The sequence below is a fragment of the Gobio gobio genome, assembly GCF_949357685.1.
Source record: "Gobio gobio genome assembly, chromosome: 17".
Lineage (NCBI taxonomy): Eukaryota > Metazoa > Chordata > Actinopteri > Cypriniformes > Gobionidae > Gobio > Gobio gobio.
The window spans coordinates 23,743,990-23,766,787 of record NC_137110.1 but is presented as its reverse complement, the minus strand read 5'-3'; the positions used below and the strand labels follow the sequence as shown (position 1 = coordinate 23,766,787).

Genomic DNA, 22,798 nt, shown 5'->3' with positions numbered 1-22,798 from the left:
TAACTAGATAAATTTGCTTCCCATGTGAATTTTGTCTTAAGGATATTTAGACAAAAATATGATTTTTTATTATTATTTGCATTTCAGGCCAGGTTCTCTTTTCTTCGTAGTGTGCTTTTCTTTGTAGTTGGAGCCTCAGACATCCCAAGCTGTTGAACTATTAAAAGCAGAGTTTGTTAGCACAATTTTCGGAGTGATGATCTTCAGGCAGTTGTGATTCATCCATCTCAGATTTATTTTCTGGATGCATGCGAAAAATTATCGAGATGTTGTATTAGTCATCAAGTAATGTAAGTCTTTCTATGGCTGATCTAGAGGGCATAAATCTGATATGCATCAAGAAATAATGATAACATGCATTTTATAATTTTTTTATTGATTTAATTTGATTGATTTACTTTAACAAAATATTTAGTTTTTTTGTTACTGGGGCAAAAAAAAAAAACGATATAAAAAGGAGCGGAATAAAATTTATTTATTTATTTATTTTACATATGTGGAATATTACATTTATGTAATTTTGTATACGAAAAGTCCATATAAAACGGAGCAAAATATATATATATTTTTAATTTATTTATTCAGGGTTTCTGTGGATCTTAAAAAAAAGTCTTAAATCTTAATTTGATCTTCCACAATTTAAGGCCTTAAAAATGTCTTAAATTGGAGCAGAAAGTCTTCTATTCAATATAATGTTGTCACGATACTGGAATTTCTAACTTCGATACGATACCTAAAAAAGTAGCGATATTCGATACCATTTTCGATACCACGGGAAAAAAATGCTGCATATACTGTCAAATAGATATTTTTAATATCATTTATTTTTTTGTCAGTCTATTGAAAGTCTAGGCAATTAAAATTTTCTTCTGAAGAGATCACTTTATATGATAAAGCTTTTAAGGTTTTTCTCATATATAAACATTGCTCAATTACCATTACAATGATCTCACAAATATTTGCTAACTAATTGTGTTGCAATAGCTTACATACAGCACAAGGAAGCTTGATTTCAAATTGAAAGACGAGTAAACAGTAATAAAATAAGAACAAATAAACAAATGACTAAAAATAGCACAAATAAATACAATAGAATAAAGATACAAATGAAATAGACTGCTTTCTTTTTTCAGGTAGGTCTAACAGTATTCAGGTAAATAAACGGAATTAAAATAACATTGGATAATCTTCATTGTAAAAAATTAAATACAGATGAATCCATAAGAGTTACACAAGTTAATCAGTCAAGAGCAGCAGTAAGTGATTGTTTGTCTTTCTGTTGTTTGAATAATAAACAACTGCTGTCCCTTTAAGACCTGACACACGCATGGATCCCAAACATTGTTCCTGCTACACAATCTTCCTGAACTGTTTACAACTGTGTTTACGTTAATACTCACCAAGATGGACATTGAGATATTTTTTTGTGTTGACCATTAATAAGCTGGAAGAAGGAGCTAATTTTTGCCCTTGTATGTCAGAGGCGGCTTTACGGTATGTGTGTGTGCGCTTCAGATGCGAGCGCGAAATCTGCGGGAATGAGTAGAATTAACGTTATGTGCAATATATATATATATATATATATATATATATATATATATATATATATATATATATATATATATATATATATATATATATATATATTGTTTCTTGATTTAAATTAATTAGAAAAAATAAAACCGAATAAACCATAAAACAAAAAATTAATTAATGGAAATTAATTCATAGGGACCTAAGCTGAATTGCAAAATTGAATTGTATGAACTGCATATCTAGGATTTTTGTTTTCCAGTTCAAATATCTAAACATCCTTAAATCAAGATACATTTACTTGAGATGCAAAATGAAGAAATTGAGTCTTGTTTTCTGAGAAATTGAACAAAATTAAGTGAGTTTATGTTTAAGAACAAATATCTGTCGATGGGTATGAAAATTTGATTTAAGTTGATTTGTATGAACTGATTGGCCGATATGTGTTGTTCTTTTAATTATAAAATCCTTTTCACAAGATTTCACCAGACTTTAAGCTATTTTTTTGTAAAATAAGTTAAAAAGTTATGGAGATCTGTTGGAAATTGTATTTAATTATTGTTAATACAACTCATTGTGTGCTTCCTAGACATTTACATTTAGAGAACATATTGACGTGTTATGTTCCCTTAAATGTACCTTCATTAAACCTGCAGAAACCCTGTTTGTTCATTCATTCATTCTTTCATTCATTCTTTCATTCATATTTAAGTTATTTTACATATATGTAATACATTACATTTATGTAATTTTGTATAAAACAATTAAATGATATATTTTTAGAAACAGGATATCTGCACTCTGAAGTTTAGGCTTCCGTTAGTTGACCAAGCAGGCATGACTAATGGACAATGCTGATAATCTCAAAAGACCACATGTTGCCTGAAGTATCTGTTCCCATATTGTATCAGCATGGAATCCCATCACATTTTAGACAGGGATACATCACAAAAATGTATGCAAAAATAAGTCCCCACAGTTATGTGCTCAGTAGTGGGTTGAGCCGGCCAGCTCTCCTCTGAGGGAGTGCAGGGCCAGAGTTAATTAGGCATCTTTAATCACCTGAAGTCACTCTCTCTGACACCGTTTAACCCCCCTGTAAATGGGTTATTATTACTTCTACAATCCCCTCTGTGGTTTCAGGCATGAAAGGGCTATTTTAACTCTGCTAAGTGAAACCCTGACGAAATGCACAGGAACCTTTTTTCTCCTTAGTAATAATGAAATATTAGCCTTCTCTGCCTCTACTAACCATCATTTGCTTTGTTGTGAATTTCTAAAGACGCCTGTTTTATAAACAATGCTCTTGTCTGCAAAAGATTAGACATTCAGGGCTTGAATATGTTTTAATTACATTTGCACAATCTTTCTGATTGTGATATCACGGAGCTCTGCTCTTTACTTGAGATTAATTTCACGATTTGAGGAAAACATGCTGTTTATTCATCTATGTATGTAACCTCGTTTTTTGTGGCTTTGTCACAGCGATGGTATATGGCTGGAAATATCTGCACATGAGTGACCCCTGTGACCTGTGTGGGGCATTAGCCAGTATTATCTGTTAAAGTGTTGATTGCTGTCAGATCTGGTCTTGTCTTGTTGTTCCTTATTAACCAAACTCCCAGCTACAGCTTATCAGCAGAAGGTGTAAAACGAGTCAACATTCTCAGAAAACACTTTGCTCTTTTAAACAGGATGCTGTATTTCTCCCAAAAAGCTGATAATGATAATAATCATTGCACTACACGGAATACAGGTTTATCCACAAGTCTAATAATGATCTCTGTCATAAAATGAAAAACCGTTTTGCACAGGATAATGGGCTTTTGATGTGAAATAGATGCATACCACAATGGTTTTTTGGCTTTTGAGTGTAGCAATACCGCTTGGCTGATTTGGATGGAGCACTTGAGGCGCTCTAGCTGTCGTTATGTCAGTCCTTGGTTGTGCATTCAATCTAGACATTCACTGGTCATATATTATGTGCACTCATATGCACTTCAGCTTGCTTTTATTTTGTCCCAATATGCGTTTGGGTGAATATTGACCTGGATGGAGGTTGATCTCTTGCTCACAGAAAGCTATCATGGCACAGAAGAATGTTCTCAGAAGGTTCTCAATAGGGTGTTTTGCTTGTTTTTGCTTTATGAAAAACTATAGAAGTATGCTACCTAAGTGCTCCAGCTCCAGAGCGTCACCCCAGTTTCCTTATTTGGTCAGTCCCTGCGATATGTTCTGTACATGGAAGTAGTGAAGGACAACCATTCCATCCCTTTGCTCAGTGTGCTGATAAAACAAAGGAGTGATTCCATGCTGACAAGGGATAGTTTGTCTCTTACTCACCGTCATCTCACAAACACAAAAGGAGAGGACCCACTTTATATTAGGTGGCCTTAACTACTATGTACTAACATTTTAGTTAATAATTTGATACAATGCACTTATTGTGTGCATACATGTTTTTACATTGTACTTACATTTTAAAAAATACCTGCATGTAATTACATCTGTAATTAATTTCTGTAGTTACATTTGTAATTACACTATTGACACTTCCCTTACACCTAACCCTACCCTTAAACTTACCCATACCACCACACCTGTCCCTAACCCTACCCGTATCCCACCTCAATATCAGCAAAGGTGTTTTGCAATACAATTTGAACACAGTAACTACATGTACTTATTTTTTGATGTAAGTTCATAGTAGTTAAGGCCACCTAATATAAAGTGGGGCCAAAGGGGGACATCTGGGTGAATCTCACAAGGAGGCTCATATTTTGCCACAAAATCAAAATGTATTTTACATGCATAAAATAATAATTATCAAACAATAATACAGTTGTTTAATTTTGATAATTTTAATAAATAAAAGTAATTTCATTTATTTACCTTTTTGCATTGGGACTATTTTCATGACAATTACATTGGGGAAAAAAACAGGAATTACCAGGAATGTACATCCTAAAAAAAAAAGGTTCTATATGGCACCAAAAATGGTTCTTCGTCGAAATCATAGAGGAACCACTTTTGGTGCTATATACACCATAGTTAGGGGTGCTATATTGCACCTTAGTCAAAGAACCGCTGAAGAACCGCTGAAGGACCACTGAAGCACCAAAATTGGTGCTATATAGCACTTAAAAAGGTTCCCCTACGATTAAGAACCATTTTTGGTGCCATATAGAACCTTTTTTTTTTTTTTTAGAGTGTACAGGATTAAAGATTAATGCATGCTGGGTCCTTTTCTTACAAATTACTGTTAATCAACAGCAAAGTGATGCTTACATCAAAGTGATTTACTGCTCTTGTTTTACTGTGAATTCACCTGGTAATGTTAATAACATGCCACTGTAAGAAATTATATTGTTTAGTACTGTAATTGTTTAAAGTAGAGGTTTGCGCAAGGTTCTGTTCCGCACCCTCTCGCTCCCGCTTAAAATTCAAAAAGAAAAAGAAAGCGACTGGGATAACACATATAAAATGTTATATATAAAATGTCGCTGACTGACGTCAGTTTCATTACCGAATGTCTCTCCTCCAAAATCTGACCACAGTGACTGAATGTTCTCTCTGAAGGCGCTCTCATGGACGGCTATTGTTCGTCCAATGTACACCAGAGTTACCGACCGCTACCGTCTTTGATTTGGAAATTTACTCCCATGCCGCAAGAAAACTGATCGGGTTCCGTGGGAGAGCCGCAGGAATCCAGACCTCCATAATGGTGATCAGTGTTCCATTTGCTTGGGATCTTGGCCCTTGTATTTTCATATTCAAATATGTGAACTAGTCAGAAGTGTGACAGATGAAAACATTTGTTAAAAAACAATGACAAGCTAGAATATAAAACAAGTTAATTGGCTGATTTTAAATGAGTCAAGCTATTCTTAGCATTCCGTTTTAGCGTTACTTTAGCATGAAGATTTACCAATATCTTATTTCAAATTCATAACTGTTTGTACATTGATCTTTCACAAAAGTGAAAGGTGTGACATCATCTTGCAACAGACTTTTTTTTCTTATAAGCTTCACCTATGCACAGACATCAAAGATAAACTCAAACTGCTAAAAGTGAACCAAAAATAAGTTCGGCAGCACCGATAAAACCAACAAGAATCAAGAAACTCCACTGCATATTCTATTCATTCCACACTGTTTGCTTGCTACCTTCATAGTATATGCAATGTAGAAATACAATATGATATTGTTTTTTATTGAGAGTGCAGTTAGATACAAGAGAAGTCCTACTGTGAAATTACTGTGAAAGTAATGCAATTATTGACCTGGAATATATTGTAATTTCACAATTAAAATGGATGAGATGGAAATTTCAGTGAAAGTCACTCTGTGTATCTCTTAAAGTGAGCATGACAATTCATTTTTCAAATGCATGTTATTGGTGAATGTGTTATTGTGAATGATTCATCCATGCATATTCATAAAAAAATCGTAATTTTTCATGAAAATGCCGTCGTAACTTAATCTTCTGGTCCTTGTGACGTATTTTGGACTTCTCCAATCATTTAGTCTGCTTAGCCCCTCTCCTTTCTTAGAACCGACTGCAAGCTCGTTTTCAGATCTGCCTACATCCAGTCAGCAAATGACCAAGTCACCGTCTTTTTTTTTCTTTTTCGTTCATTTGTTTCACTCAATTGTACGTCACTATTGTATATGGAAGAAAATATCTTTTGCTACTTCCGTTTCAGTGCGACTAATGTAGTGATGATGAAGTCATTATTTACTCATTATTACTCTAGTAGTTGTGGTATGTATTGCATCGAATGGCTGTATTAGAGTTGACGTTTGTGTGGGTTTGCAGCATAGTGCTGTCTGAGGGTCTTGTGGTTCAGTTGTGTTGTCCTCACTGTAGGCATTCGAGACTACTTTTAGATACTGTGGTTTGTCTTATTCTTGGAGGCCATTGTGAGTGTGCCGGCCCCCCCTCTTAAATAACTCACAGCAATTATCATTGTTATTCTGCAAATGGTACGAACCACAAACTTGGCTTCTATGTGACTCTGGCCAGTGAAAAAGAGTGGCATTCCAGACCCGAAAAAGCAAGTCGAATCAAATTTTGCCCCCAATCTTTCGCCTATTTTTATTTCCATATTTGGAAATGTTTACCTCCTCATGACTCCACAGTGCAGCAGGAAGAAGCACTGTGAGTCATTTTAACAGTATAAGGGCCTGGCTGTGGGTCCTCCTCACTGAGGGCTTCTCTCTAGTCCATACACACACGGGATGCTGTGAGTATCCTCTTCTCTTCTCTTCTCTTCTCTTCTCTTCTCTTCTCTTCTCTTCTCTTCTCTTCTCTTCTCTTCTCTTCTCTTCTCTTCTCTTCTCTTCTCTTCTCTTCTCTTCTCTTCTCTTCTCTTCTCTTCTCTTCTCTTCTCTTCTCTTCTCTTCTCTTCTCTTCTCTTCTCTTCTCTTCTCTTCTCTTCTCTTCTCTTCTCTTCTCTTCTCTTCTCTTCTCTTCTCTTCTCTTCTCTTCTCTTCTCTTCTCTTCTCTTCTCTTCTCTTCTCTTCTCTTCTCTTCTCTTCTCTTCTCTTCTCTTCGGCTGTTTGGACATGTTAACATTGCTGCAATCCTGTGGCACATCGCTGTACCCTTGCACAGTGGAAGTATATCTTAAAGCAAGCAGTTGAGGCTGCTGCTAATGGCCTTTATTTTCTTGGGTGTATTTGTTGGTAGAATCCACTTCACTTTTTCCTAGAGGTTTTTTGTGTCGTTTTTGCATTACCTGTGTATTTGGTCATTCATACAATTGTTTAAAGTTATACATTTGATATACAATTGTACAGTTTATAGAAAGGACAGTTTATACTTTGCAGAACATTACATATACACTACCGGTCAAAAGTTTGAGAACTGTACTATTTTTTTTAAGTTTTTAAAGAAGACTCTTTTGCTCTCGTTTGCTTTTACATTTATTCAGCAAGGATTCATTCTAATGATCAAGTGACAGTATAATGTTGCAAAAGCTTTATATTTTAGATAAATGCTGTTCTTTTGAACTTTCTATTCAATAAATAATCCTGAAAAACAATTGTACACAACTGATTTCAACATTGACAATAATAATAAATTTCTTGAGCAGCAAATCGGCATATTAGAATGATTTCTGAAGGATCATGTGACTCTAAAGACTGGTGTAGTGATGAATCACATAAATAAATTGCATTTTAAAATATATTCAAATAGAAAAGAGTTATTTTAAATTGTAAAAATATTTCACAATAATACTGTTTTTGCTGTATTTTGGATCAAATAAATGCAGCCTTGGTGAGCAGAAGAGACTTCTTTAAAAACATTAAAAAAATCGCAATGTTCTCAAACTTGTGACCGGTAGTGTATGTGCAATTGCTTTCACTGCAACTGTCTAGGTTTTATTGGATGTTGTGCTCTTTATTGTGCTCTGAGATGGCTTTGCTTTGCTTGTCATTGCATTTTATATGCTTATGTGGCTCTTGTCTTTGTTTGGAAATATTTGCTGAGGAGATATATATTTGTGGAATGTGTTAGTCATGATGTGAAGAACTACTGACAAGTATGTTGAGCTATACTGCCTTTAAAGGAAAACTACATGGTTGCAGGTTTTATTTACATTTTATTTTCATTTACATTAAGAAGGAATGCATTTGTACAGGCAGGACATTGTGTTTATCTAACCACATTCTATATAGGCCACGATTCTATAGGGGTCTCAAACTTCCCGGGGACCATTAGCCAGGCACATACATTCAGTGTTTTTAGAACCACAAATTTAAATGAAGTACAGTTATTATGCACAGACAGAGCTTTTCTGAGTTGAATGTCTCATCTCCCTCATGCCTATCATACTGTGCTGCATGTTTAGTGAAGCGATGACGCATATGATTATACTGTAATTCCTTCCTTGAGAACTGCATTTTTCTCCTTGAACATTAAGCAGGTATCAGAGACCAGATCTGTCTAATCTTTTCTCTTGGTTATCAAGAGGTGTTGGATCAGTTTCTATTCAGGGAGGAGAATGTTGTGCGCCAAAATGTTAGGTTATCTTTGTTTGGTTAAAGTATTTGTGAATACAAACGAAGCATAGCTCACTGTCAACTTATTTGGAATTCTTCATATCTGTGGAGTCTAACCAGTTCTCTTAAACCTTAACCCAGAGATGTCCAAATTCGCTCCTGGAATGGCCACTGTCCTGCAGAGTTTAACTCCAACTTGCCTGAAGGGGCACCACTTTTACATAGTTTGTGCTTGCTGTTTAATAATAATTTGCAAACATGCAGCTCCTAATGATGTTTTATCTTGAACTCTGTCATGGAAACTATCATGTATAAACCTTAATTAAACAATTTAATAATAAATTAAAAAGGAATTTTGGCCGCGTGTCCACCAAACCGTTTTTATCCAGCTGAAAACGCTAGGCGCTCTTAGGGCTGGGCACCGAACGGCGATACTTTTATGGTATCGAACGAAAAACTCCGATACTATGAGTATCGAAAAATGATTTATCTTTCTGTGCCAAGTTTCGGTTCCAAAAGCCAAGCGGCTGTATCTGTGTACTTGCATGTAAGGACCTAAATCACCGGCGATTGGCTGTCCATCACCATATGACGGGGAGGATTTCTGAAGATACTCGCAGTCGCACAACACAAGTGTAGTTATTTTTTCTCATGTGTTCTACCACGTCGTTTTACAATGCCAAAGAGGTCTAAAGTGTGGCTACATGCCGAGTCAGCAAAGTGCAACATATGCGACAATAAGAGTATTGCAACCAAAGGCGCAAAAGGAAAACTTTCTGTGAGACACAAGTTCACAAACAACGCGAGTGAATCACTTTCCCTCTCAAAATGCTCAAATGGCTTCACATCGCATCTGCACTAAAATCGAGCTGTACAGTTGACACAGGATTTGCCACTTGCACAATCGGGCAGTGTCGCATCGTCACTAAAGTTTATCATTTGCATTTATTTTTAAAGCTACACTGTGTAACTTTTTTAGTCTATTCTTAGCTAAAAACACTTAGTTCTTTCAAAAATATATGTGCTCATTAATGTATATTTACTTCTTTCAAGTAATAAAGTATTCTCGTAAGTTTATAATATGCCATTGAAAATACATAAGGTAATGGGATCTAACGGTGGTCGCCATGTTGCCCCTCCATCTTGAAAGTACATTAGCCAAAGAGGGACATACCCGTAAATTCAAGCTTCGCCTTTCGCGTTTTAACTGGTTTTAATACTCGATGGCACTGTACAAAACAGTGTTCGCAGCAGCAGCGGCAGCTCCGCTCCTTTTAATGCAGCTGCATTTAGCGCCTATATATGGTACAATAAGCTCTGGTTTACGGTTACATTATACAAATGTAACTTATAAGTATAGTTATACAGTTCTTAACTGTGTATGTATATTTACCATCCTTATTTGTTCTCTCACAGAAACCACATTTTTGTACATATCCCACAAACCTGTTTATGCCTTGCAATTGGATGACTGAATAAACATTACTATCATCAAAGTTCACTCTGGATTAGCTGCAGTTCTTTCTAGCCGAATAATTAGGCCAGTTGAGTTCCAACCATCCCACTGCGCACAGAATATCCCACAGGCACCGTGTCGAATGTGGACGAGGTCGAACTGGAAGCCATGTTAATCTTGGACTAAATCGGCCACCGTAGGAGTTGAAACGAAATCGGAATTGAGAGGAACAGAAACTAAAATTCACTGGATGGTCATATACCTTTTCACCACTAGATGGGGGAAAATATCACACAGTGTAGCTTTAAGTCTTGCCAGTGTTCAAACCGCTCCACACACACACACACACACACACACACACACACACACACGCAGACACACTCATGTTGGGTTTTCATGTTTTATGGGGACTTTCCATAGGCGTAATGGTTTTTATACCGTACATACCGTATATTCTATCCCCCTACAATGCCCCTGCCCCTAAACCTACCCATCACCAACTGCATTTTCGGATATTGCCATCTTTGTGGGGACATTTTGTCCCCATAACATAGGGATTACCAGTCCACCCACACACACACACACACACACAAACACACACACACACACACACACGCACACACACACGCACACGCACACGCACACACACACACACATAGGCCATCTCACAAAAAGCTTGCGAGTACAAATTGCGCTGAAATGGTCAAATACACACAAATGTATGTACTTATGCTGCCTTCACGTGCTAATGGAAATTTGATAATTCCGACTTTGAAGTCGTGATTACGAGGTCATTACATTCGAGTTTCAAAATGTCAGGGCGTTCATGTGCAATTTTTACCTAGGAAACTCGTATTTACGATAATTCCGAGAGCACGTGAAGGCAGCATAAATTACCGTCGTGACTCGCGAGTGAACGTTAACATTTGTGCAGCGGCATATAAACGTATCCGTGTTCGCTCTTAAAGTGACAGCAGTCGAATAAACTGCTGTCTCTGAGTTTCTCTTTGTCTTGAGTTGTTTGATTAACCTTTATGACACTCACTGCTCTTGAATGACTAACTTTTGCAACCTTAAGTGTAAGGATTAATCTAATTAAATGTATTCAGGGAAGACCAATATTAATCTACATTTGATTCCTTATTAAATTTCTTTAGTATTTCTTACCTCAATACTAATGTTAGACCTACCTGAAAATTTGTCTTTAAAAACAAAAATGCACTGCATTATCAAATATTTAGGTGAGATAATTATATACATTTATATGACAAGAGTCACCTAAGGGGGGGATTCCCCCATTGTCAGAAATAAAATTCAGGCCCTGAATGAATGTCTGTAAAATTCCCTATAAATAATTCTACATGATAAAAAGAAGGCTTCAAATAGATAGGTATCAGTGATCGGGTCCAAAAATCCTGATCGGAGCACCCTTACAAAAAGCACAACCAGTTTTAATAATAATGTTACCCTGAGTGAGTGAAAAATAAAAGTTTTGTGTTTAATGTATTTTTGTTGATGTTGAAATAGGGCTGTACAATTAATCGAAAAATAATCGAGACCGAAATTCAGAACCTCTAACCGACGTATTTTTCCCATGTCGGTTATTTCGGTTTTAGTCACGTGACTCCGCCCCGTCAGTCACATCAAGTGCAGTTTGCAGGCACACAGAGAGATGCAAGAGCAGTTATCTTTGTTTATAGATGCGCAGAATCACTATAGTAACTGCATGTTTTACACAGTTTATACGGATAAATTAATTGCCGTTTTTCTTATAGCCTACACGCTGCGACACACACACACACACACACACACACACACACAGACGGCGCGCGCAAGCCCCGAAGCCAGATCGCTTTCACTTTCGTCCTCATAAAGTTTGTCAAGTAAATGCGTTTAAAAGCTTGAACATTTAAAGCGATTGTGCACTATTCAAAAACAACAATACGGAAAACGTGTCCGTTTAGTGCTCAGCTTTTTTCTGTGACCCAAAGAGCCGAGCCGTGTCGCGTCTCTGACAACGCGCGCGCGCCCTGAAGGCAGACCTCTTTCACCTGTATCCTCACAAAGCTTTGTCATTTATATGTGTTTTAAGGCCTGCCAGTTTGAACTTTGGAGCGATTTTAGACCATCAGATGTGTATTTAGACCATCAGATGTGTGTTGAACTAATGCCTGATAGGATATATTGTGACAAACGAACACTCAGACAGAAGCTCGCACATCACGTTAAGATCGCGTGCAGAGAGCAGCGCAGAAAAGCAGTGTTAACGCTGTCCTGTGACTAAAGTAAAGTCACTAAAGTAGCTTAGAAACCCAACCGTTATAGGCATATATTTTAATACCTTTGAAGTAAGTACAAACCACAGCTTCATAATTAATAGAGACGGTATGAGTAATTCACACACACAATCACTCTCTCATTAATGCATTCAAATAAATGTAATGAAGGCCTACTGTGCTAATTTATCTGTATCTGACAACAAGCAGAAATCTGCTGAAAGTGAACCATTTCCTTCAAGTATTTTAAAATCACAAAGAAATGCACTTTTTCATAAGAAAGAAAAAATTTCACCTTTAATAGTAGAAAATATTTACAGTAAAAACCTTTTCAGGAACTTACTCAAAAACCTTATGAGGGGAAAAAAATGGAAAGCAAAAAAATAAAAAAAAGCAAAATAATCGTTCATTAATCGTAATCGAGGTAAAATGTTCAATTAATCAAGGTTTTTATTTTTGGTCAAATCGCTACAGCCCTATGATGAAATGGATTTTAAAACATATGGTATCGGAAAAAGTATCGTTAGGAACCGGTAACGAAACTGAGGTATGGAAATTGGCACCGGATTTAAAGATTTTGAACAATACCCAGCCCTAGGCGCTCTGCTGAAAACGTTTAGCTGTGGGCACTCAAGAGCAATTTGGCAGCGCAGCGTTTTTTTCAGTTAAGACTCTTTTGCTTATGATACGGAGTATCCATGGAAGTGTTACTAATATCTAATTTCACAGATAGTTTATTTCTGTATTGATTCCATATAAAAATGCAGATACAATGTAAAGTTTTTGGTCTGGCTCTTGTTTTAAATAATTTTGTTCTGTTATTATGCTGCTTGTTTTCATCTGTTGACCTTGTATAATCAGAATGTGGTGGTTGGTCGGTGTTGTATTTGTCCCGCCCCTCCTCCGCTGTGATTTGACGGCCGGGTGAAAAGTGACAGTGATGAGCGCTGCATTTTACTCAAAAAAGCGTGAAATACTCGCTCAGCGCTTGAGTGTGAAAAACGCAGCGCTCCCATTGAAAACAATTGAATATGCCAGCCATCCTCGTGAAAAAAATGCTTTGGTGGACACATGGCCTTATACCTGTATGATATTACGCTGTACCCACATTGGACCAGCTGTTTGGAGAATGGATGGATGGATGATTCACCGGCGGGCGCCAACTTCTCGTGAGACACGGAAATTCATTCTGCGCGACCGTCATAGTGCATTATGAGTATTCTCTAGCCGCTGAGTCTACATTGGTTATACATTCGTTATTGCGGTGCATTATGAGTTTGAATGAGTGCACTCTGTAACATCCTATGGTTTTGGACACCACTACAAATGGCTGTCCCTTCAAATAGTGCCCTATTTAAGGGCATAGGGGGCGATTTTGAACACACCTCTTGATTAGCTGGTTCAGATGCTTTTAAGTGGGTCTGAAGCTAAACTCTGCTGGACAGTGGCCCCCTAGGAGCAATATTGAACACCCCAGCCTTAACCTTCTGGATTTTTACCTTCAGTTGGTAAATCTAGGCCTACCTGTTCTTTTGCTCAGTTTTATAAGAATGTTTTTAATGTAAGCACACAGCATCCTGCCTCCTTTATTCTTGACCACTAGTACAGCAACAGTTTAGATTCTTGCTTTCTTTTTACACCTTCACATTCCTCTGGTACCATACCATAGCTGTGGCAGCGAAAGGTAGACCTTAATGGGATTTTCCATAGCCGTGAGGTGCGATATACTCGACTTTAATGATAGAACGGTGTGATAATCTCATTACTTTTCGCTCAGCAGTACTGAAGGGTCTTCATATCCAGCGCTGGTTGGCTTCAGGCAAAGTTGTCTTGTCTTAATTCAGTTTAGAGCCAGTGCAAGCAGCAGCTGGAGCACTTAGCATCTGTCAAAACATTTTATTTTTCACAAATCATCGCTTTGTTTTATCTCAACTACCAAAGTCTTACTTAACTTTTGTTTTATTCATTCATGCCCAGAAATGTGTGATGACTCATCTTGTTAGCTGATGGTTAACACTTGAATTGTTTTTTTTAATTAGTCTGAGGGCAATAACAAGTGCTTCCATTAAACGGCACATTGGATTGCTAACCTTCCTTTTAAAAGGCCAGGGGACTTGTTTTTAAAGAAGAGTGGAACCTCCCTGAATGAATGGTCTTGTTGTTTGGTTCTTATATTACAAGAAATGTGTAATATTTATTTTATGACACACTGAAATAAGGTTGCACAAGCTGTGAGAATAATCCATCTCGTCTCAAGATGGAGGGTCTCATTCCATCTCGTATTGGTTGCTTTCTATTTTTACATGCAATTCTGATGAGTTTTATGATTGAAAATTAACTTTTTAATGAAAGAATCTGCATGAGACTACAAAAATTTGTAGTTTTCTGTAGGGTGGTGCCAGTGTCCTTAATATTATTTGGGGGTCAATGCAACATGCTGAATATTTTGGAGTCAAGAGTTTTGCGGTTCATTCTGTTTTTAAAATCAAATCAATTTAGCTTTTATTTCTTTCAACCCAGGTTCATTGGTAATACGTGCCTGTGGGGACATTTCTGAAAAATCATTGCATGTTTTGCCACACTTTAATGTGAAATGCCTAGTTCAAGTTTAACCGAAACAAATAACCATTTATTTGCCAAGATTTATTATGTTGGCTGTTGTACGTATTGCGGCTGTTAAAAGGTTAGTGCTCTATCGCATTTGAAAATAGCATACAACCTACTCTAAACCCAACCCAAAACCATAAGCTGATAGTGTTAACAAAAACAAATGTGATATAAAACACATTTGCTAAAGCAACCATGCCATTTTACCATACTTCTAGTAAGTCTTTGAGCCCTTTTATAGTGGGTCGTTTAAGTTTACGTATGTCAGAAATGACATATATATCTATTAGTTTGCAAATCATACACTATGGTAAAAGTACTTTAAGGTCATAACATAGTATTGTGCAAGGAAACCACAAATCAATAATATGCCCCTGTAATCATGATTTTTGTGAAAAGGAATAAAAGTTTTTGGTGTTTTACTGCCACTATTGTTCAGCTGGAAACTGCATTGAATTGTATGTTTAGGTATGTTTTTTTTTTAAATGTCCAAACAGGGTTGCCATTCTGAATCAAATCGTGAAGAAAATTTCACAATTTGATTAAACGATTCCATTCCGATCTTGACACTTTCGCATCTACTTGCGCTTGTATATTTAAATTGGCAAGGCTTAAACACACACGCAAATTATCAACTTCTGTGACAATGCAGCACTGGCTCGATCGGGCAAGTGACCGTTCCATCAAAAGGAGCCAATGAAGCACAGGAAAGCCCGAGTTGTCATCGGGCAGTCCTTATTGTCAAGTCCTGCATGGTTCCATCATACATGTAATACATTTAAAAATTGAGCACATACATGGCTAAAGAGCCATGGCAATAAAACCTTTTCTGTTCACTTCAGCTGAATGCTTACATTTAACAGCCTTGCAAGATGATTAAAAGAAATTTGCAGTAAGAGCAACCATGTTAAGGGCCCATCAGATTTGATTCGTTTAAGCACTGATTGCTGTTGAGCTCCAGGGCCACATTTAGGTTATTTGTTTACTTGTTATTTTTTGGCTAATAATTGTAAGTTCTTCTATTGAACAGAGTGGTATTTTTTATTTTATTTCCATGTTTTTTATTAAAATTTTTGTTAGTAAAATCTCCTTTTACCACAGAGCTTTGGTCTTTGCCTACTAGGGGTGTGATTCATCACTGGTCTCACAATTCAGGTTGATTATGATTATCATGACAACAATTTGATTCGATATTATGATGCATCACAATGTGTTGCATCCTCAATTTTCAATATTACTGCACATGGCTACATTTTTGTCAATGAACAAGAAGTCAGAAATATTATGAACTCCCATTTTATTTCATCTTCTCCAAGAAAGTACACTTCCTGAATGTAGCAAACATCAAACACAAATTAAGTCTGAACACTGCAGAGGACAGGGCTATTTAGAACTAACAAACACTAGTAAATACTTCAAGCACATGAAACTGTCAAGTAGTGTACTACTTAAGTTAAAATAACGCACTCGCATGCAGCCTCGCACGCACACTCACATAATAGTGGGTGCATTTTTTATTTCTCGCTTTTGTGTTTCACCTCTGTCCACCATTTTACGCCAGCGCAAGAAGCGCATATGTGACGAACTATGTCAGAGAAACGTCAGTAGGCTATAATCGATTATGGTCTGTTACTGCATCGATGCAGAATCATCCGCATCGCAATTGCAAAGATTAATTTCCACACCCCTATTGCCTACATTATGTTTTTGCCGGTTACATGGTTAAATCACGAACATATGGCCTCTTGTGGCCTATTTACTTTTACTGTATTATTTTTAATCAAACTGCATTTGCTTCATATCATGTGGATTTTGGACTTTTTAATATTTAATACATACTTTATGGGACTAAGCATAAAAAAAGCAAAAGTACATAATCATAGAGCCCATTAGCACTTTTTAATCTGACGTAGAGCCACGCAGTCTTTAGGTCAGATTAGAAGTGCCAATATCTAACAGTCATCATTATCGCCCCTCGCTGCAAAGGCGCAGTTTTTGTGATCTGCCAAAAAAGGCATTATCCACCACCCCGAGGGGCTCAGCCTCAGCCCTCTTTTGGTATCAGAGGTCATTAGCAGATTAATTTCTTCTGACGCACAGGCTGTATGTTAATGGAGCCCGGCTCAAAAGGTTGCATGTGCCAGACTAACAGATGCCATTTCACTAGTCCTGTTATTTTGTTATGAGGCTTGTTGGCTTAAAAACAGAGCAACCCAAAAGCCTAGATCATAGCCCCAGAGGACAAGTAGTTCTTGGCCTGTTAAATGATAGCTTGTTGAGAGACGCAACCAGAGAAGTTATGTTTGTTTCTGCACCAGCACTGTGCCAGCCATTCCTGTGCCTCATTGGCTTTAGGATGGATCAGCGAGTATAGACCCATCTCTGGAAAACATTTTCAGGCTTAAATTGCGAATATGGAGCTTTTTTAGAGCTGAGCAAAGTGGCAAATTTACTGCTTTGGTTGCAGCTGTGGCAAAAATGTAAACCAACCATTTATGTGTGTGAGAATGCGTCTTATGGCTTTTCAAGAGCTAAAACTGATCACATCAGCCCTAAACTTGAAAATGACCCTTGATGGAAACTCCTGGCAATCAAGTCATGAATTCATCATTTTTTTTTTACCTTTTACTATACAAATTATTATTTTAGTAAATTATATTTTACCTTAACCAATATTCAGTCATGCACATTCTGTTATGCAGTTCTGATTTGCTCCAGTGGCTTGTTTATTTCCATCCACTCATGGTCATAAAATGTTGTTTTGGGCTTCCTTATTTTATTCGGTTTTGATATGTTAGGTTGTATATAAGAGAGGTTTTTTTTTTCAGTTTAATGTTCAAAATTTTTATATAAATCACAATTCACAGATTAAGTATCTGCTGTTGCTCTCCAATTGCAAAGTTAACATTGGGTTCCCAAACACCTCAAATCTTTGGATTGATTTAAAAACCTCTTAAAGTGCAATGCTAATAGAAAGTGTTATTATTGCAAAGTACAATGGAAAAAAAGAGTGGAGCCAGAGAGGAATTAGAAAGAGCTATAATGAGGTATTAAATAGAGGAGCAAAGTGTTCTGAGGTCTATAGAGAATAAAATGACCCTTTTGAGTTGCCATTGCTGGCATTTTAAACTAATTCTCCTTCCATTATTGGCTTACCATTGAAATTGGTAGGGGTCTGTCTCAAACATAGCAAAGGAAAAACACAGAATGGATGTATTGTCTTGTACATTTGATGGCGTCATGCGAAGTTAAAACCTTTGGAAATACTGATCCGTCATTAATTAATAACTATGCAGGAATGTGTAATGCTCTATTAACATTCTAGTAACTACTATTAACTAACAAGAAACTCTGATTAACTAAATAGTAAGTAATAGCGCTCAGTTGAATGTGGTAGTTCACTATTAGATAATCATTAACTACTATTTTTTCATACCTCCCAGATAACTACTACTAAGAACTATTATATACAGGTTCATAATTAATGTGGATAATGCATAAAGTATAATTAATTCTAAAGTGAAGATCATAACCCACTAGTAACGATTGAAGTATTCTTCAGAAGGAATGTACTAATTATTTGGAACACTATTCTAAAGTGAAAATCTTGATAACTTCCTAATAATTACTAAAGTCATTGCAAGAATTGGACATTTTTGTACGGTTTTGGATTATAGTTTCTTCTGATGGATTTGGCAACACTTCAGTCATTATTACTAGTGGGTTTTCATGATCTTCACATTAGAGTACTGTTCCAAATAAGCAGTAATTATGTACTTTACAAAAACCTCAAAAGCTTACAATGACTTAAGTCATTACTAGAGAGTTATCGTGCATTTCACTTTAGAATTAATTATTAATTATAAATGATGTATTTTACACACTAATTATGAACCTGTAGAGTAGTTCTCTGGTAGGTATGAAAAAAATTGTAGTTACTGATTATCTAATAGTAAACTACTGCATTCAACTGAGCACTATTACTAACTTATTCGTTAATCAGAGTTTCTTGTTTGTTAATAGTTTCTACTAGAATGTTAATATTGCATTATTCTGTGTAGTTATTCATGAAGTTTCGGAGAGGTTAGGCAATTTTCGGAGAGGCTAGCAATAGCGAGCTAGCTTTGAAAGGATGAGATCCCACCCTCCCTTCAAAGCGCCTACGCAAACAAAAGCGTAACGAGAGACAGCGTTAAACTACCTCATGTCTCAAAGTGCATAAATTACACTTAATAATGAACATAAACAACTTAAAGAGCACTGACCTGTACCACCTGACTGCTGCGGATTCATTTCACTGTTGATAGCGTTCCCACTGAAACGCATAATTTCGAATCACGAACCACTCTGAGTATAATTTCACGGGTTTCCATCTTTTACAAATGATAGACGCAGCATAAGCTTGTTGTTTTGGTTCAATAGGAACTGTAAAAGGTGGCTGCTGTTTTGGTTGCGGTGCTCGGTGACTGACGGCTAACTCTAGCATGAAACGTGACCTGTGATGTCTGTGTGAGCAGGTGCGCGGAGGTATGTAAATAAGTACGCTGACAACCAGGTAGGACATTGTATCGTATCAGGATCGAATGCAATGATTGGATGGACATTTTATGGTCCTACGCCTTCCACAGATGATGCAGTATTCTAAAGTGTTACCAAACCTTTTTATTGCAGGACAATGTTTTCACCTCAAATGGAAAGTCGTAATCAATGCTCTGTTAAAGGGTGTTTTTAAAATATCCACAATGGGCAGCATTTTCACAAGGAGTCTAAACAAAATCTATTATTGTTATTATTAATTAATTAGGGCCTATTGACTGCATGTAATCATGCTGTTACAGTACTTGTGAGTAATGCTTCTCTTTGATATAACTGTGACTTTGAACGACTATCAGCTTTTTGTATCTGTCAGGAATTTAATATTGGTGCATATAGTGCTAATTTCAAGTTGTTATTAATCAAATAATTTGGTAAGTAGCCACGGGCCATTTTTTCGCTTACCAAATCTCAAAGAAACGCAAAAAACGTTTGGGGTTAGTTTAGAACTTTTGACAGAAATTAATACTTTTATTTAGCAAGGATGTATGAAATCGATCAAAGTTACAAAACATTTCTTATTTCTGTTTCAAAATGAAACCGAAAACAATCTGTTGTTCAAAGAATCCTGAAAAAAATGTATCAATGTTTTCACAAAATATTAAGCAGGACAACTGTTTTCAACATTGATAAAAATATGAAATATTACTTGAGCACCAAATCAGCATATTAGAATTTCTCAAGGATAATGTGACACTGAAGACTGGAGTAATGGCGGCTAAAAAATCAACTGTGCCATCACAGGAATTCATTACATTTTAAAATATATTCAATTAGAAAACAATAAAAAAACATTAAATATACAGACCCCAATCTTTTGAATATTAGTTTGTGTATATCATAATATGGTTGGGTTAATGACATGGTGCATCTATTCATTTGTTCAAAAATACATTTAATATGCCATTTTTACTGTAGCATTTTAAAAAATATTTTTCTTTCTTATCATGGAACCACTTATTTGTAATATACCCAATTATTTTTGCTGGAATTTTCAATGAAAAACAGTTATTAAATAAGCACTTCACAAACAAAAAGGTACTTGATCTCGTTTGTTTTTTTCCCTTTTTTTCTCCGGAACTTGATGGACACAAACTAAACGTTTGTCCTGCTGCATGATATTTGTCGGATAGTTCTATTGTAGAGATGTACACACACCTGCTGTGCACTCTTACCACAAGAGGATGCAAAGGATGTAGTTTGTGTTTGGCACTGTCTTTTATGGGGACAAGAATGCCGCTCTGCTTCCTGGCTGGAGCAGACAGGCCCTCTCTCTGACCACAGTTGCCTCTGCACAGTGAACGTGTTCCCCTGCTCACGTGGCTCACAGCCGGGATTAATTGCCACCGAGCCCTCTGTGATCCAGGAATGCAATTACCTACTGACCCAAATCATCTACTTGGCAGGAAGTCCTTATCCCTCACACCGTGCTGCCAGCACCTGCCAGTAGATACTTCTCTTTCCCCTCTCTCTTTTTTTATTTTTTCTCTCTCCCTCTCCCTGCGTCACCCAGCTGATGTCTGGCAAAGGACGCTCTCATCAAAAGCAGCTGTTATTTTCAAAGCAATATGAGTGTTCCTAGAAAATGGGATTGTCACAGAGTCGAACTAAAGCAGCAAGCCATGCGACTCTGTGTTATAGTGATTTTACAGTGGTATAATCACTCTAAAGCACTCAGACTTGTTGCTTTTATGTGTTTGATAAAACGCCAATGTTAAAAAACCCGAATACATTTATAATTAATAATTTTCAGAATATTCTTGCACATATACTATACATACACACACCGGCCACTTTATTAGGTACACCTTGCTAGTACCGGGTTAGACCCCCTTTTTCCTTCAGAATTGCATTAATTCTTTGTGGCACAGATTCACCAAGATGCTGGAAACATTCCTCAGATTTTGGTCCATATTGACATGATGGCATCACACATTTGTTGCAGATTTTTCGGCTACACTTACATGATGCGAATCTCCCATTCCACCACATCCCAAAGTTACGGTTGTGGATTGAGATCTGGTATAAGTGGAGGCCATTTGAGAATAGTGAACTCATTGCACGTTCAAGAAACCAGTTTGAGATGATTTGAGCTTTGTGACATGCTGCTGGTTTAGGGTCAAAAGTTTAGGGTCTTTAAATCTCACCAAAGCTGCATTTATTTGATCAAAAATAAAGTAAAAGTTGAAATATTACAATTTAAAACAGCAAAGCTGAATTGTCAACAGCCATTACTCCTGTCTTCAGTGTCACATGATCCTTCAGAAATCATTGTAATTCTGATAGATTAATATATATGAATTCCAATGAAATAGTGAGTCCTCATTCATTGATAAACATTCAGCCATTTCAAGTTTTTGGCTGCATTGACCTAAGTATGGTTTACCATATGATTGTAATGTCTGATGATGTAGTCTCTGTGGAAAATGATTGTGTGAGGTTTGTACTCTGAGCTTAATAATCTGATTTGCTCGGTCTCCTAGCCTCTGATCCAGTTACTCTCATTAGAACATTTTGTCTCTAAATGATTTGGCTTTTTTCTGAATGTGCATTTGGAGTGTAGTGCAAGCGCGGCTCTGACTTAGTGAGAATTGGCAGTTGCTATTATTTTGCTTTACTTTCCTGGACCTTTCATTGACTGCGTCAGCGGTCCTCATCTATAACCTTTGTAATGATTTCATATGGGAGAGTGAGAGTGGGAGTTTTCATTCAATAGATGTTCTCAAGCCGTTTCTTTTGTGCCGTTGTGAAACAGAATAAAAGAGTTTGGCTAGAATCCTAGTTGTATCATCAGCGATGGCAAACAACAGTCCTTTAGTTCCTTTAATGTTAATGAATGAACTAAAGCAAGAAATGTCTACTTTATGTGCCCCACTTTCATCTTATAGAGATCAAAGACTAGAAAATCACCAGAACACCAATTAACAAAAGCCATTCACTTGTGTTCAGGCACTGTTGCTATTTTCTAATCATTATATTGCATTAAGATCCATACTGTGAATTAGAGCTCATTTAGTCTAATGGAGATTTATTTAGCTGAACACTTATTTTTTTTATTGTCATGGAATTACTACTACTACTTCCATAGTATACTACTACTTCCCTTTAAATTTAAATTGCTTGAAAATACTAATGTAAACACGTCAACTCCCATACATCGCAAACAAGTTTTTACGCTCGCATTAAGTAGTTTTTCAGGCAATTTGAAAAAGGAATATTTAGCAAAACGGCAATGGAAACAGTCTTTTCGCATTTACAGGTCACCTGGCGTACGTAAGTCGATCATTCTTTAAAGAAGTCGCGGTATGTTTGGACATGAAGACGA

The 22,798-nt window shown here is 36.6% G+C and overlaps 1 protein-coding gene across 3 annotated transcripts in view; it reads left to right on the top strand.

The window, feature by feature from the left end:
• lpp (LIM domain containing preferred translocation partner in lipoma) overlaps positions 1-22,798 on the top strand; it is a 239,944-nt gene that overhangs the window by 12,283 nt on the left and 204,863 nt on the right. The window contains exon 1 of one of the 3 annotated variants that reach the window (XM_079841469.1): positions 6,692-6,779. The exons of the other annotated variants lie outside the window; for them this stretch is intronic. The gene's annotated coding sequence lies outside the window, so the exon portion shown is untranslated. Of the gene's footprint in view, positions 1-6,691; positions 6,780-22,798 lie in introns of those variants that run through there. 3 annotated transcript variants of the gene reach the window in all.